The sequence below is a fragment of the Grampus griseus genome (genome assembly GCF_964374135.1).
Source record: "Grampus griseus genome assembly, chromosome: 17".
Classification (NCBI taxonomy): domain Eukaryota; kingdom Metazoa; phylum Chordata; class Mammalia; order Artiodactyla; family Delphinidae; genus Grampus; species Grampus griseus.
The window spans coordinates 59835790-59852611 of NC_139011.1; the positions used below are offsets into that span (position 1 = coordinate 59835790).

Here is a 16822-nt window from a genome sequence, read left to right on the forward strand (position 1 = left end):
CCAATAAAAATTAATTTAAAAAAAGTTCTACTGTATGCATAGCAGTTAGCATGGTACTGACAGAAAAGAGGTTGCTGTTGCTGTTGTTATGGAGATTTTCATTTGAGGGAAAAATTGGAATAAAAGTTTATTAAGGGGCTTTCAGTTCTCTGCTTTTTATTATTTTATTGAAACAATATTATAAGTATTTGGAAGGAATTAGACGTTATCAACTTGTAATAGTATTCACTCATTCATCTGACCATTCAACAAATCTTTATTCAGCACCTGCCCTGTACCAAGCACTGTATTAGGTAATGGACATGGAACAGGGAGCCTCTACAAAATAGTCCCTGTTCCTGCCTGCAGGAGGCTTACACTCAAGTTGAGTATAAAAGCTGCAGAAGAAAAATAATGTTGGTGATGGTGGTGATGTTACTCATGTGTCCTATGATCTCATCTACCTTGGAATGTGTTAAATTGTGGAAATGTGGAACTGTGAGAGAAAAACACCATGCTTGACAGAATCAACCTGGGCCCTGAATGCGGTACATTGAGAAAGCATCAGATATGCTGTCAGTCATAATGGAAGTACCTTGCCAACACACGTGACATTTAACCTAGTGTATTTAAGTTTATATTTGCTCCAATTATTTTTTGATCATATTGATAACACTTATAACAAAGAAACATCCAGTGAAACACAACATGCCATCCATATCAGTAAACAGATGTTCCAAAATTTTATTTTGGAAAAGAAGGCTTTTTTATTATCACTGACAATAAATACAGTAATTATGATTTTTCTTGAGTGTTTTATTCTGAATTCTTTTCCACCAATGCTGTACATACATAGTTGTCTATATCATCTTTTTTGAAAAAAACTGATTTAAAAAAAATATTTATTTAATTAATTTATTTGTGTCTGTGTTGGGTCTTCCTTGCTGCGCGTGGGCTTTCTCTAGTTGCGGCTAGCAGGGGCTACTCTTCGTTGTGGTGTGCAGACTTCTCATTGTGGTGGCTTCCCTTGTTGTGGAGCATGGGCTCTAGGCACATGGGCTTTGGTGGTTGTGGCACGCGGGTTCAGGAGTTGTAGCTCGCGGGCTCTAGAGCGCAAGCTCAGTAGTTGTGGCGCACAGGCTTAGTTGCTCCGCTGCATGTGGGATCTTCCTGGACCAGGGCTTGAGCCCATGTCCCCTGCACTGGAAGGCAGATTCTTAAACACTGCACCACCAAGGAAGCCCTCTATTTCATGTTTGAAGAGAGTTTTTCTCTGTCTTTAACTTTAAAGTTCATTATTTTTGCTATTTGCCTTTTCCTTCGAGTAAAGATTTTTTCTTATGTTCTTGTGTTTTCCCAGCAGTGGTACTGCTTTAAACAGATGGCTCTGTTCATATAGTCTGCCTCTGGAATTGGCATGATTATGTTTGTGTCTTAATGGGAGAATTATTGGGGGTGAGGAAGGTTTCAGCTTGATACAGCTAGAACTTGCCTTTGACTATTTTGCATTGAGTAATAACGGTTTAGATTGTCATGTATCAGACCCTAACACTTCAAGCAACATATTTGTCATAAAATATATATTTTCATAAAGAATTATTCAAATCATCCATATTAAATTACTTCCTAGTTAATAAAAGTGAAATAGATTTATCTTTTGAATAATGTTATTGTAGAAACAGAAGAGCCAGAAAGACATACTCTCCAGTGAAAGCATAATGGGAGACGAGACACCTGTGGCTTTATTCATACCTAGTGTCTAAAAGTAAATAAAACATAATGCAATAAAGAAACTGCCTTGCTTATGTTTATGTCTTCCTCAGTCTATTCAGTTCATCAACAGGACTGTGTTTTGCTCTTCTCAGTTACATACTTCGAATGTCAGAGCCTAAATATTTATAGAATGAATGTCTGTCCATACCAATTACAATAGTTAAGCTTGTCTTTCTACCAAGATAGAGGAGGTTTAGATACTACAAAAGTATATATTTATCTATTGTGCCAAAGGATATTTATGATTCATACCTCTTGTAATAAATATACTTTCAAAATTAACTGATTTTTAATGTAGATCATGGGTTAGAACTATTGCATACTGTTTTTATTATTGTTTATTTGAAATTATATGGTCTGTGATCAACAACAGCAAAAACTCTGTAGGCTAATTTTTTAGCCCACAGATATGTTCAGATGTGTTTACTTTTTTTTCAGTGTAAGGAATGTCTAAAATATCTTCTGACACTCTATGCCTTGGGGGGAAAAGTAAAAGAATTTTAGAGTTGTAGTTTGTGTTGAGTACTAAAGCATTTGCCAGATCTGACTTATAATGACAATGTCCTATCGAATTTCAGCACCTCTTGATCGTCACTCAAAACAGAAGCTGTTTCTGAATCTACATGCAGTTTGGGTAACCACTCACGGATGCACTTGAACCATTGAAGTGTTCCTTGCTATTGGCCCTTGGGATGACTGCATTAATGTGGTATGGAGACTAATTCATTTCAAACATTTCTCATCGTCACGACTGGAAAGAATTTCATGCTTTAATCACATGCTTTAGTTCATAGAAATTAAAGTTTTCTCTTCATAGTTCAAAAGAAAATTGCATAGATTTGATGTTCTCCCAGATTTACTTTAAACTGCTGATAGAGATGGCATTTGGAGAGAAGGAAATAGCCAGCATCCTCCTACAGCATCGTTCCTTTCTTGAACATTGTCACGTATAGCCCTCAAGGCATTTAACAAAGTCGGCTAATTGCAGTCTGTGATCAAAAATATGTTGGAAGATGGAGTGTTTGTGGGCCTCTCCATCTCATCTTAGGGGCCAGAGAGTCCAACGCCAGAAGAGGAACAGCAAGGTGGATTCAGAGTAGCCTAGGTTCAGGGTCAACTTATAATTTTACTAGACTTGCAAACTTGAGAAATTTATCTACCCTCTCTAAGCCTCAGATTCTTTGCATGGCAATGATAGAGACAAGAGACAACACAACCTTTTTGTTTGTTTGTTTAATGTGGAAATAGCAAGACACTGTATTGTGTGGTCGTTAAGGAATGATAATTATTTGATGTCAAAAGGGTGCTAGCTAAAGCTACAAGGGCAATCATACTGCAGTATACAAATGTATCAAATCAACATGTCATGCACCTTGAAATTACACAGTGTTATATGTCGAATATGTTTCAATTAAAAAAAAAAATTCTAACAAGAATGTGAGTTCTGGAGGCAGACTAGCCTGGGTTTGAATCCTGGCTCCCTTCACCAGTGTGGGAAAATTACTTAACCTATCTAGGCTTCACTTTATTCCTTTTAAAATTTATTTTAATGATAGTACTTTTTTCTTAGTGTGTTATTATAAGAAATAGATGAGATTATTCAGGTAGAATATTTAGAATGCCACGTGGAACAGAGTAAATCCTCAATAAAGTTGATGTTTTAGTTATAATTACCATATTCTCTATATTGCAAAGTTGAGAGTTCACTTTGAGAAGGAAGGCGAGGGCTAGATCCTTAAGGAAGTATTTTCTTGTTATATGTAGAAATAGCCTGAAAATTGGCATTTCAGCAAGATCGTACTCGCTGTTTGGAGAAGGGGTTGTGTGGAGGAGAGCTTATCTCACCGGCACAGTTCGACATCCTCAACTAAGAAAGAACAAGTAGAAATGTAAATAAGAAAAACATTGGATGGATTTCATGTTATTTTTTGAGTACGACTGACAGCACTTGGTGACTAAATATGTAGGTGGTGAAAGAAGTTGATAACCTTTTTGTGCCTTGAGCAATAAAGCCATATCATGATGGTCATTTATATTATCAAGATAGATGATGGTCCCATTAATAAAGATGAGAAAAGCAGGAGAAGAATAAGGTTTGGAAGGGTAAAGATGATGAAAGTAGTGTTAGAAAATTTAGTATCTATTCTCGAAACCAATATTACATGATAGTGGAAGAAGTAGTAAATGTTGTTTGGGGAACAGTTACACAGATTTCTCTGGGAATTAGTGAAGATGTTTGGAGAATCAGACAGAGCCTGATTTCCTGCCAACCACAAAATGATTGCTCCTTTACATAACTTAAGATGTACTTGGAAAATCAGGCAGGGAAGAAAATGCAAATCTTAATTTCTGCTTCATTATGAATTAATTAAATAACATTCTCTAAAGTACATGGACTACTTGAGTTGAGTAATTATTGAAATAAGTGATTAATTTGGAGAATAAAGTCTGTCAAAGGGCAAAATACTGGGTAGAATATTACACTAAAAAGCAAGAGGGTATAAGGTATTTATAAGAAAGAAGGGAGGAAGGATAGAGAAATGCAAGTGGCAACAAGACATTTTGCCTCTTTTGCACAGTTACTTAGGGTTGACTGTTAATTCTTCTAAAGGAAGTGGTATAGGTCTTTCATTTATTCTATACACACATATTAGGTAACCACTATGTTCTGAGCTTTGTTAGGAGTTTAAGAAACAGGGATGAACAAGAGAGTTAAAGGATCTGCCTCAAAGAGTCGACATGCTACTTTGACTATGCTCTATTTAGATACTTCCTCTGACCCACACCCACCTCCATTTCCCCATATGTATCTGAGAAGGAAAGAGGAACTCCTCTGAGCTATCATATTGGAAAGAATCAATAATACAATGTTTTACTAGAGATGCCTCTTATCTAAAATGTTTGAATTAAATATAAAATCTGGGGAAATTATCGCCCAGTTTCCCTCTTCTAGAGGCATGTTCTAAATGATAGGCAGCAGAATGTTTTATACCCATGAGGTTTGCTGACATTATTGATTTGATCCAGAATCTGTATTTTCTCTCTAAAGAAAATAGTATTCTCTCTTTACTTTCTTTAATATATAATGTTGATGTCTTAAGAATATTGTCAGAGAGGATGCTTGTAGTTCAAATGATTTGGCTGTATTTCACCAGTATTATTACAAGATAGTCAAACAATGGCTGGGCTCCAGTATAGACCTCGGTCCCTTTGTTCCACTGAGATACTGATCTGAAAGCCACTGTTTCCTTATATTCCAAAGACCAAATAAATAAAACAAATAAATAAACAAAAAAAAGTAAATGAAACTATTTTAAAACTAACTCTCTTTTCTTGCTCATCCATGTTAATTCTCTTCTACCTAAAATTACTTCCTGGAAGTGATTTTTATGTTTCTTAGAGCCTCTTTATGTATATATCCACACTAATGCATATAAAACTGTTCCTTGTAGATCTTATACTTTTTCCATTTGAATAATTATTTTCACATGTCATATGGAGTTTATCCATTGTCCTAGATATGCATTTTTCCTGTGTATTTGAGCATCATAGGAAGATAAATTCTACTCTTGAAAATGTTAACTGGTCACTGAGACACAGAAAACTATTTTTACCATTTTTCAATAGTGAGTAGATTCTGTAGGGGTGGAATTTTAAGATGTAAGTATACTGTTTTTCTACACTCAAATTACGTTCCCCTTATCATAGAAATTGACCAATGAAGTGTGCTGCTGACTTTTCAGAATCCATGTACATATAATCCATTAAATTATTAGATATAACATTGGTCAGAAAAGCATACTGTGAAATGTTGCTTTTATTTAAACTCCCACTATTTTCACTACATGGTTTCAAGATTTTACTTCTTTATTGCCCTCTGGTGGTGGGCTCTGTGAACTGCATATTTACGGGTCTGGAGCACGTATCTTCCAGGAGGTATTCAACTCCTCAGGTACAAGCTAAAGAGTAGATGATAAGAAGCATTCAGATTTATTAACACTAATTAAGAATATCAGTAGCCTGACTGTTGTTTCTAAAAATATAAAATATTTATTCTTCTGTTGTCAAACAACCATATTTCATGAAAAGAAGTATAAATCCTTTTTTGCTTGCAATAGAAGAACAATAATTGAAGATATTCTTCATTTGGACTAAATACCTTCTCTGAAAATATAAGTTAAAATAGAAGTTGAACTTTCCAAAACATTCTTTAGGAAATAAAACTCCACATATAATTTCAAATTATAATTTAATTTTACCTTCAATTTAAATATCTATATTGACTTAAATGCTCTACTCTGTAATTTCAGATGATTCCCTCCTTTATATCTTCTTCCTGTCTTCAACCAATAAAATACGTGTGAATGCCTAACATGAAGTAAGTTATTCTCTGTGAAATAATGATGTTGGTAAACTTGGTTTTGAGTTAGCAGAGGGATTGAGCCTATATGTTGGTGAATTTTCCCCAGATGGTGTGTGGGGAGAGGGTCAGGCATGTCTCTGTGCTCCTGAAGTTTTCTCTGTGAAACTGTCAACCTCCAATATCAGAAATAACTTCCTTTGTCAGAAAGGATTTTCAGACATTAAAAGCTTTCTATTAAAGTGCAAGTATTTTTAAAATCTATAAAATATAGGGCATTATAAATTTTCTTTAGTTACTACAAGCTGAATTTTAACTGAGAAGACTGGGGACTCCATGTATGTGTACATGCATGCATGCACGCATGTTTGTGTGCTACACACATGTCTCTGTGTGTATGTGTGTGTGTGTGTGTGTGTGTGTAGGTCTACTGAGGATACAGAACATATTCTGGACAGGAAAGAGCAGTGGTATATCAGAAGGGAAAAGAATATAAAGGACCAGCTTCACCTACTTAATTTGTCCCCTGACCTGGTGTCGTCTTATTTTCCACCATCCTTTGCTGATCTGTATACTAAATATCCAGGGTTCCTAGGTACCCCCAGGTACCTCTGTAAGTTTTACAAGCCTATCAATATCCCATGTACAGTGGATGGAATCTGGACTTTTTGCCCATATAGTTTTCCTTTCCCTCGGAGTTTTTGTCTGAGTTATGTCATGGGGTAGGTACTGTTGTGAAAATTTGTGCTCACTTGTTAAATAGAAACTACTCATTTAACTGTTTAAACAAATAAACAGTATCTTGAGTCAATTGCAGGGCACCTCCAGTCTCCACAAAGCAGAGTTACTTTGGGACAGGAAGGTCTTTTAGTTTCCCCTTAAATCAAAATACAAAGTTATTGAGCAATTCTGCGACCAACCCTATAGTTGCAAACTTTGGGAAGAGATCACAGGATTCTGTAATTGTCTGATTATCCCCTTACTGGGACAACAAATAGCTCAATAGCTCTTATACTGAAGTCAAAAGGAAGAATAATACTGGAACAAAGTCTGCATTTAAAGTCTGTGTCTTATTTTTATTTTCTCTTGGCACATAGTAGGTAACTGTTAAATGTTCTCTTGATAAATATTAAAAACACACAAGATACTTCATATACTAGGGTCATAAAATTTCAACTTTTCTTTTGGTGTAGGGGTTGATGATGAAAAGTTTGGAAACTTCTGACCCATGTTAATGTTCCTGCTTTGAGAACTGCAGGGTGCAGCTTTTAGATGGAAAAAGTTGCCAAGAGGACCAAAAGTAGAATAAAGGCATTTATGTAATTCTTCCTTATAATTTCATTTATTGGTTTTCAGCATCTAACTTTGAAAAGTTGCCTGAGGCTGCCTAAGGTCTGCAATAAGGATCACAGCTGTGCTGTCCTACCCCCTCCCCACACGTGGGAACAGAGCCTACCCAGCAGTGCTAATAGAGGCCCATGGCTTTCCGCCCACCTCGGTACTGCTCAAAGCAGTGGCTTTTTTCTACCAGCCTCACCCTTCTCCATTTGAATCTTTTTCTTCTTTCCAGTTGTATTGAGATATAATTGACATATAACACTGTATAAGTTTAAGGTGTACAACATCATAATTTGATACATGTATATATTGCAAAATGATTACCACAATAAGATTAGTTAACACATCCATGACCTTACACAATTACCTTTTGTGTGTGTGTGTGTGATGAGAACATGTAAGATCTACTATCTCAGAAACTTTTGAGTATGCAATAGAGTGTTGTTAACTATAGTCACGATAGAGTGTTGTTAACTATAGTCATCAGACTTCCGGGATTTATTCATCTTATAACTGGAATTTTATACCCTTTGACCAACAACTCCCCATTTCCTCCACTCCCCAGCCCTTGACGGCCACCATTCTACTCGGTTTCTGTGAGTGCAGCTTTTTTAGATTACACGTAAAAGTGAGATTATGCAGTGTTTGTCTTTCCCTCTCTGACTTATTTCACTTGGCATAACGCCCTCAAGATTCATCCAAGTTGTTGCAAATGGCAAGATTCCCTTATTTTTTAAGGCTGAACAACATTCCATTCTACACATGTGCCATATTTTCTTTATCCATTTGTCTGTCAATGGCCACTATAGAAACAGAAACTCACTCAGTTCCTACAAGTGTCCAAGGTAACAATAGACAAAATATGGATGTTGGTGGGTGTAGATCCAGGCAGTAGATTAGACGACATCCCACAGGCAGGAAGGCCACTATTTTAGGGGGAGCTGCTTTGAATATGAATCAAATAATAATTGATTTATATATCACCAGTTCAGAACTAACTCATCTGTTTTAGACACCTCACCATAGATAGGAAATGAGAATGAGTGGAAAAGGAGGCTTCTGAAGGCAAACAGTCATAAAACCCATTTTATTCTGTAAAAAGGGGAATATACAGTCTTACCTTTAGAACCTCAAGTCAAGCAAAGACATGTAGCAGCCTCAGTAGGATATAATCACAACAGAAAAAATACAAGCAGAAGGCAGAGGAAAAAGAAGCGCCGTTTAGTATGGGAATAAATAGCTCTGTGTGTCTCAAGAGCTTCCTATAAACATGTCTGGGTGTCAATATAGTGTAATAATTAATATCCAGGAACCCTGAGTCTTAAGAAAAAAGAACTGTACCTTTTGCTTTCTTTTAGAAAGGGACAGAAAGGTAACTATATTTGCTTTAATAAATACAGAGACTTAGCGCACTTAAATACTTAGTCAAACAATTTAAAAAATGTTTCTTACAGTATACATCCTTTTCTGATGAAACAAGGGTAAAATAAGGTTCTAGGGGGTGAGGAGGGCATGAGGGATTATACACATTTTCTTTGCCGTCCTTTTGTAGCTGAATATACTTTTCCAGGCCTAAAGAAGTCGGAAAAGTATGCATCTAAGATTGAATAAAAGGTTTCATAGACGTATTTTACGTATATGCCATTAGATTTCCGCAGAGTTATTTCAGGCTGCTGACAGGCTGCTTGCTTGAGCTGAGACCCCTCTAAACAAAGCCCATGAAGAAACTAACAACTGTGAAAGCCAACTTATTTATTCTGTGAGTAACTTGGCCACAGAGCAGACTAATTGCCCCTTTAACCACACTGTTTGAACTCATTGTACTTATCTGGGAATCACTATTCCGAAAGTAGAGGAGGGGACTAGGGAAGTTAAAAGAGACAAAAGATCTAAATATGGTCTCTTTGCAGAATCTCAAAGGTCAGGCAACAGGCTTATTTCTAATGGTTTTAAAAGGAGAAGATGAGCTGTGGTTTAAAGGTCTACTTTGGAATTCAAATTCTACCTCAGGTGTAGCCTGAATGCTAGTGCACCTTGAGTGATTCACTGAAGGATCATTTCTCAGCACATAGCCAGTGTTTTTTCACGCGGGCCTCTCACCGCTGTGGCCTCTCCCGTCGCGGAGCACAGGCTCCGGACGCGCAGGCCCAGCGGCCACGGCCCACGGGCCCAGTCGCTCCGCGGCACGCGGGACCCCCCCAGACCAGGGCACGAACCCTCGTCCACTGCACCGGCAGGCGGACTCCCAACCACTGCGCCACCAGGGAAGCCCAGCCAGTGTTTTTTAAATTTTCATATTATTTTATCTCAGTGAATAATATCGATGAGGGATTTTGAAACTATTATATTCCCCCGAAGGACTTGATTTTGTAATGATACCAAACCTTGGAAAATAAAGGAAGTAGAGATTGGGTGAATCCTTGACAAATTATTAGAGTTATAATTGATTGTTTCATAAGGAAAGATCGGAAATGGATCATTTAGGAACCTGGATGAACACTTTGAATCTCATCTATTTCTGTTAAAACTACAGGTTAGTTGAGCTCAAAAATTGTAGGTATAAAAATTGTGCTTTTTGGTAATAAAATTGGTTTTAACCCTTCTCTCAATTATGCATGTAAATGTTGACCAATTCACAAGTAACTGTTTACAGTCGATGGATTGGCTGGTGGCTTTGGGATAATTCATTTTATAGTCTGGGGTTTCCAGTGTTACCTTTATTTTCCCATTTATACTCTATTTCATACATTTTATTAGCAGTAGTAGTAGAAATAGTAGTAGTAGTATCATTATTAGTTGGAATAGAATTGTTTCTATAACTTCAAACATATACTAAGCAACACACATTTTGAAAGCACTGGTGTTGGGGTAAATTCGATGTTGATGAGACTAGTCACTGCCCTTAAAGGAGCTTGTCTTCTAGTTGGAAAGAGGTGACATATACAATAATCTGAGGCATTAAGTTAATACATGGGTCTGAGGGCAGAAGATCCTGAAGGAAGCAAGCTACAGAGAACTCATTTTGAATCCTGGCATTAATATTGGCAGATCTCCTCACACCTTTTTATGACAGTTATAGACAAAGCAAGTAGGACTGGAGAATACACTACAATGGCCAAAATAAGATTTAATGTCATTTCAGCCTAGGGGATTATTTCTAGGCTTTGGGTATATGATAATGTAAATGCTACCTAAATAGTAAATTTACTTTAATGCTGACAATGTAGAAAAGATATTTTGCTGCAAAAGTATACCCAGTAGTAACAAGTGGATTTTGGAAGAAACTAATATTTTGTCTTATACTGATATTACACTATTGCCCTAGACCTAGCACCAGCCTTTACTCTTCGTTCTTCTAAGACTAAAGAGCCTCTTTATTGTTTGTGCTGATTTTTTTTTTTTTTTCACCAACAGATCTCAGAGAAATCTGAGTGCTCTGGCCAGTTGGGACAAAATTATCATTAGAATTCTTGGCTAGAGAAGAAAGCTCCTAATTTAAGAATGGCTTTTTGCCTTCTGAGAGCTCAGAAGAGCAAATTGCAAGCCATCTACATTTATAAAACATGTTTTAGTATGGAAAATTTCAAACATCTACAGAAGTAAAAAGAAGGAAGTAGAAACTTTCATCAATTGTTCTCATCAAATATCAATTGCAGGCCAATATATTTTCTCTATACCCTCTCTTACTACTACCACCATAATCCCCAGCAATTTTAAAGCAAATTCCAGATTTCTTTTTTTCTCAGTGAAAACGTCAGTATACATATTTCTAAAATGCAAGAACTGTCCTTTTTAAGCTCAAATATGTCATTATCACGCATCCCCAAATAATAATAATTCCTTAATATCAACAAGTAGCCAGTCAGTTCATGTTTCCTTGATTGTCCTATAAATGTATTTTTATTTTAATAACCATTATTTATTTGATTGCCGATCCAAACACACTTTCTTTTAAAGTATAGATTTAAAAGAACTCAATTTGCTCATTTTTCTTGCAAGTATTTGTCATTGAATTCAAAGCGTTCATCCAGTAGGGTTCCCAACTGTCTGGATTATGCTGATTGCATCCCCTTTATGTTTATATATTTATTATGCTCCTTTGGCCCATGTATTTACTGTCAGTTGGTAGATAGATCTAGAGCACTGACATAATTCAGGTGTGATTTTTTGGCAAGTTTACTTCATAGATAATATTGATTAATTCCAAAAGGAACTATAAACTTACTGTGATGTTGCAGCCATTAATGATCAATGCCTAGATCCATTAATTTATTAAGGGTACCAAATGGTGATATTCTACTAATTAGATTATTATTCATTTACTAGCTAGAATATTATTTCATCAACTATTTGGTTGCCCTGAGTTACAGTTTAATTAGGAAAGGAAAAGTAAATGCTTCTTTTATTTTATTTACCAGTTTTACAAAAAAAGAATAAAAAAAGAGAGAGAGATTGACTCCAAAGTAGCTTCCGAAGATGACGAATGAGGTATTTTCTTTCTTTGTTGTTGTTTTCAGTGAGGTTGTTATAAATATCGATGCAGAGATTGTCCCCTCTTAGGTTCACGGATCCTGTTCAAGTTGGCTCCTGAGTCCTTTCCACACAACCACAGTAGTCTTTGAAGTCTTCCCAGCTCTCTTGTACGACAAGATGTAACAGGAACATCTTGTTCGTTTCTCATGCTGTATTTGAAATCAGCTATTTCTCCAAGGAGACATTATCCACTGTGTTTATTCAAACTTGTGTTCCTTCTAGTTTAACCTTCTTTCGAGACATGATTTTTTTTTAAAACAAATTACTTACTGAATTCTTTCACCTTTTCAAAACTTCCTATTCTCCAATCACTTCATTTCTGAATTTTTCTAATTTCTTTTATGTTTTTCTTAAAACAAGTTTCTATTCCTTTTAAAATTTCTTTTACTTTTTCCGCAATATCAGGCAATAAATTTCATTTGTTCTGTGAACGTGTCTTTCTGTCACGCTTTCAGGATTTGCTGGAACTTTCTTTTCACCCTTCTTTTTTCTTTTTCTTCTCACTGATTTTCTACAGGATGTGAATGGAATACTCTTCTGTCACTCATTTTTAAATGAAATAAGTTTCCACTTTAGGAAGGAAACATAGATCAGAAGATAATTTCTAGCTTCAGAACTCCAGGGCTCACTATCTTCTATTATTTTCACGATATAATTTAAAAAATGACCTTAAAATTTCTAAACTCTTCCTCCTCGGCCCTCCTATTCCCATTTACCCAGACCTCCTCTTTCCTGTCCTTGTTGAGTATGGGGATTAGTTCTGGAATGGTGCTTTGGTTTGATAGGTGTCAAGGTTTCACAGACCCCAGAACACTTGGCATCCTCAGAACATTTCAAAGTTCTTGCACTCAGCTGCAAGGTGGAACCTGCAATGTTCATTCCCGGTTTCTGCCGCTGTTCTCAGTGAGTTTTTCAATCTCAGTGAGCCCTTGAGCCATAGTAACCTCTGGCTCTCCTGAAAGAGAGAGAGAGTCCTTCCCTCGTCTTCCTCCCACACACCTTGGGATCATTATTAGTTAGTTAGAATAGAATTGTTTCTATAACTTCAAACATATACTAAGCAACACACATTTTGAAAGCACTGGTGTTGGGGTAAATTCGATGTTGATGAGACTAGTCATTGCCCTTAAAGGAGCTTGTCTTCTAGTTGGAAAGAGGTGACATATACAATAATCTGAGGCATTAAGTTAATACATGGGTCTGAGGGCAGAAGATCCTGAAGGAAGCAAGCTACAGAGAACTCATTTTGAATCCTGGCATTAATATTGGCAGATCTCCTCACACCTTTTTATGATAGTTATAGACAAAACAAGTAGGACTGGAGAATACACTACAATGGCCAAAATAAGATTTAATGTCATTTCAGCCTAGGGGATTATGTAGGTCTTTTTCCTGTTGTTGATTTGTTCCTACCTGGCTGTATGTTGCAGTTCATGTGTATACCTTGTTGAAGATGTTGTCTGTGGGTTTTTGGTCTTGCTATCCTAGATGCTTTTCTTTCTTTTTTGGGGGTGGGGGGATTGTGTATCTAGGGGAGAGGTGGCATATTCAGGGATAAAAATCTTCTCTGTAGCCACCATCATTTCCCCAGAATCCTCTGCCATTCTTATTTAAAACAAAATCATAGGAATCATTATCCCGATCCTTAGGATAATCATTACATTGTATCTGTCTTTTTTCCAGGCTTCAAGCTGCCTGTGGCTCCCCACGTTAGTATACTGACATGACTGGACAATGCCTAATTTGACGGGTTCTTTCTGTACTACCTTCCTCCTAATCATGACAGCCTTGTACGCTATACATAGTCTTCTTTACTGATAGGGAATTTAGAAAATACAGGAAACCATGGGTTTAATAGCTGAAAGTGGAATTAATGTATTATTTTTCTCAGGTAAAATATCATAAGACTCCTTAGGCCAAAGTTGTAAAATGAAATCGCAAATTTCCTGGAATCATTTTGCAAACGTGAATGCCCACATAAATTACACTAGGACTTGAATCCAAGGAATAACACATTTTTAGAGCCTCCAAATTTATAAACTTAGTACAATTCTGCATTACTTCTTAAGGCAACTGAAGAAAATAATTTTGTGATAAAATAAATATTGATTTTATTAACATAGTTATTTTAAAAGTTTATAAAACTTTTAAAAAATGTTAAGCCTCTATCAGCCTCATCAGTTGTTATTTCTTTTCTAGAATCTTGGATAAAGGAACAGTCCTTTGAGAGGAAACATGGCATAAAGTGGGAAGATAATCTAACAGTGAAGACAGTTATATCTCTTCCTGTGTGATGAACTACTCCTAAGCTTGGTGGTTGAAAACAGCAGGCACTTTATCTCCTCACAATTTGTGAATCAGCAGAATGGGCTGAGATCTCCTGGGTGGATCTATCTTGCTTTCACCTGAGGTGACTACTGAGGCTGCCATCATCTGGTTGCTGGACTGGGGCTGGTTGCTTTCACATGTCTGGCCATTGGTGCTGGCTGTGGCCTGTGCCTAGTCTCCACTAGGTTAGCCAGGCTTCCTAACATGTCAGGTTTCCATGAGGACGAGCCCTAAAGCACAAGTACTCTCCAAGCTTCAGCTCTTGATATGCCATTGGGCCAAAGCAAGTCACGTGACCAAGCCCAGGTCAAGGTGGAACAAAACTACACAGGGTGAGGAAACGGGGGGGAGGGGCATTTGCACTGGGTGTCAGTAGTCTAACAAACTGCTGCAGTAACTATACAAAGAAAAACACCCTGGAGGACAACTGGTAAAAAATAAATGTGTGCGGGGTGGGGTGAGGGTTTGGCATGGGGGGGGGGGCAAAGGCAGTAAACGGGCTACCAAAATCTGAAGATTCTGGAACTTTTGGAAAATCTGCTGGGATTAAAGGAGTTACACAACCATGTTCTGACACCAGAAGAAAGGTCCCAGTTGAGCATCAGGGAAGTCTAGCACTCTTCCTCCATTGCATCAATTTTCATGTTTCTTTGACTCAGCATGTTTGTAGAATGAATCATGACTTTCTATAAATTTTTAATTCAGTTTTTCAAAGAAATAGTGACCTCACTTCTATCTGCTGTGCCACAAAAATGCCGTAGAAAAAAATTCCTTCTGTTAAATCGCTCACTAGGTGAAATTGTATGTGTAATCCAGTAACAAAGAGGTATTAAGAATCGCCACAGCCGAGCCGGCCCTCCGCACTATGCACCCTATAGCAGCCAGTGGGTGAGCCGGGAGTCGAGGAGGTCACCGTGGGAAGGAGGGGCGGGGGCAGCGTGACAGCCTCCTCCCGTCTCCGTGGAGCCACCTCCGGCCTCTGATACAGGAGTCGTCCGCAGCAGCCGGAGGTGGCCAGCCTTGCAGCGTTGTGTTCTAGGTCAATAGCTTCTAAGACTCCAGTTGGATTCATTGGAGTAGGCAACGTGGGGAATCCAATGGCAAAAGATCTCATGAAACATGGCTAGCCACTCATTATTGATGATGTGTTCCCTGATGCGTGCAGAGCTTCTAGATGCAGGTGAACCCGGTAGTGTCTTCTGCAGCAGATGTAGCCGAAAAAGCTGACGGAATTATTACAATGCATCAATGCACTAGAAGCTTATTCTGGAGCAAATGGAATTCACAAAAAAGTGAAGGAAGACTCACTATTAATAGATTCCAGTACTGTTGATCCTATGGTTTTGAGAGAATTGGTCAAAGAAGTTGAGAAAATGGGAGCAGTTTTCACGGATGCCCCTGTTTCTGGTGGTGTGGGAACGGCTCAGTCTGGCAACCTCACATTTAGGATGGGAGGAGTTGAGCTGCTGTGGTGCATGGGCTCCCATGTGGTGCATCGTGGAGCTGTTGGGACTGGCCAGACTTGGAAGATCTGCAAAAACTTGCTGTTAGCTATTAGTAGGATTGGAACTGCTGAAGCTATGAATCTGGGACTCAGGTTAGGGCTTGACCCAAAACTCTTGGCTAAAATCCTAAATACGAGCTCAGGACGATGTTGGTCACGTGACACTTATAATCCTGTACCTGGGGTGATGGATGGCGTTCCCTCAGCTAATTACTATCAGAGCGGATTCGGAGCAACACTCATGGCTAAGGATCTGGGATTAGCATGAGGCTCTGCTATCAGCACGAAGAGCCCAATCCTTCTGGGCAGTCAAGCCCATCAGATCTACAGGGATGATGTGCGTGAAGGACTACTCAAAAAAAGACTTCTCATCCGTGTTCCAGTTTCTGCGAGAGGAGGAGACATTCTGAGTTTGCCCTCTGGCTGTGAACACTGTTGAAACCAAATTGTGTCTTGGAGCCCCTTACGGGCTTATGGGCTTAATCAAAGGTCAACTGTCTGCTTTTGAGTGTCTAGGTCAGGGGTCCCCAACCCCTTGGCCTCGGACGGGTACCAGTCCTCAGCCTCTTAGAAACCGGGCTGCACAGCAGGAGGTGAGTCACAAGCAAGCCAGCTAAGCTTCATCTGCCGCTCCCTATGGCTCACATTACCGCCTGAACCTCACACACCTGCCCCCACTCCCTGGAAAAATTTGCTTCCAGGAAACCGGTCCCTGGTTCCAAAAAGGTTAGGGACCTCTGGTCTAGGTCACAGTAAATCCTGGGATTTTTCACCCATTTTAAAGTGCTTATTCTTTTTATCTATTTAGCAAACATAGTATCCGTAATTTTTTTTCTGCAAGCCACTGATGGTAACTGCTAGCTAGCTAGCTGATTGGCCTTTTTCAGAAGTTTGATTCCTAGCATCTTCAGCTAAAACGCTGCCTACTTCCATCAGGATATTATTTACTACACTTTACAAATAAAACTAAATTTTTTTCAACAGGATAAAATCTATCCTCGAGGAAA

General features: G+C 38.1%; 1 pseudogene across 1 annotated transcript; it reads left to right on the plus strand.

Moving 5' to 3' along the window:
• The first annotated feature begins 11926 nt into the window (after positions 1-11926).
• Positions 11927-16225, plus strand: LOC309835270 (3-hydroxyisobutyrate dehydrogenase, mitochondrial-like; annotated as a pseudogene). The gene is made up of 2 exons: positions 11927-11938; positions 15190-16225. The product of its transcript is annotated as a 3-hydroxyisobutyrate dehydrogenase, mitochondrial-like (transcript).
• The last annotated feature ends 597 nt before the right edge of the window (positions 16226-16822 follow it).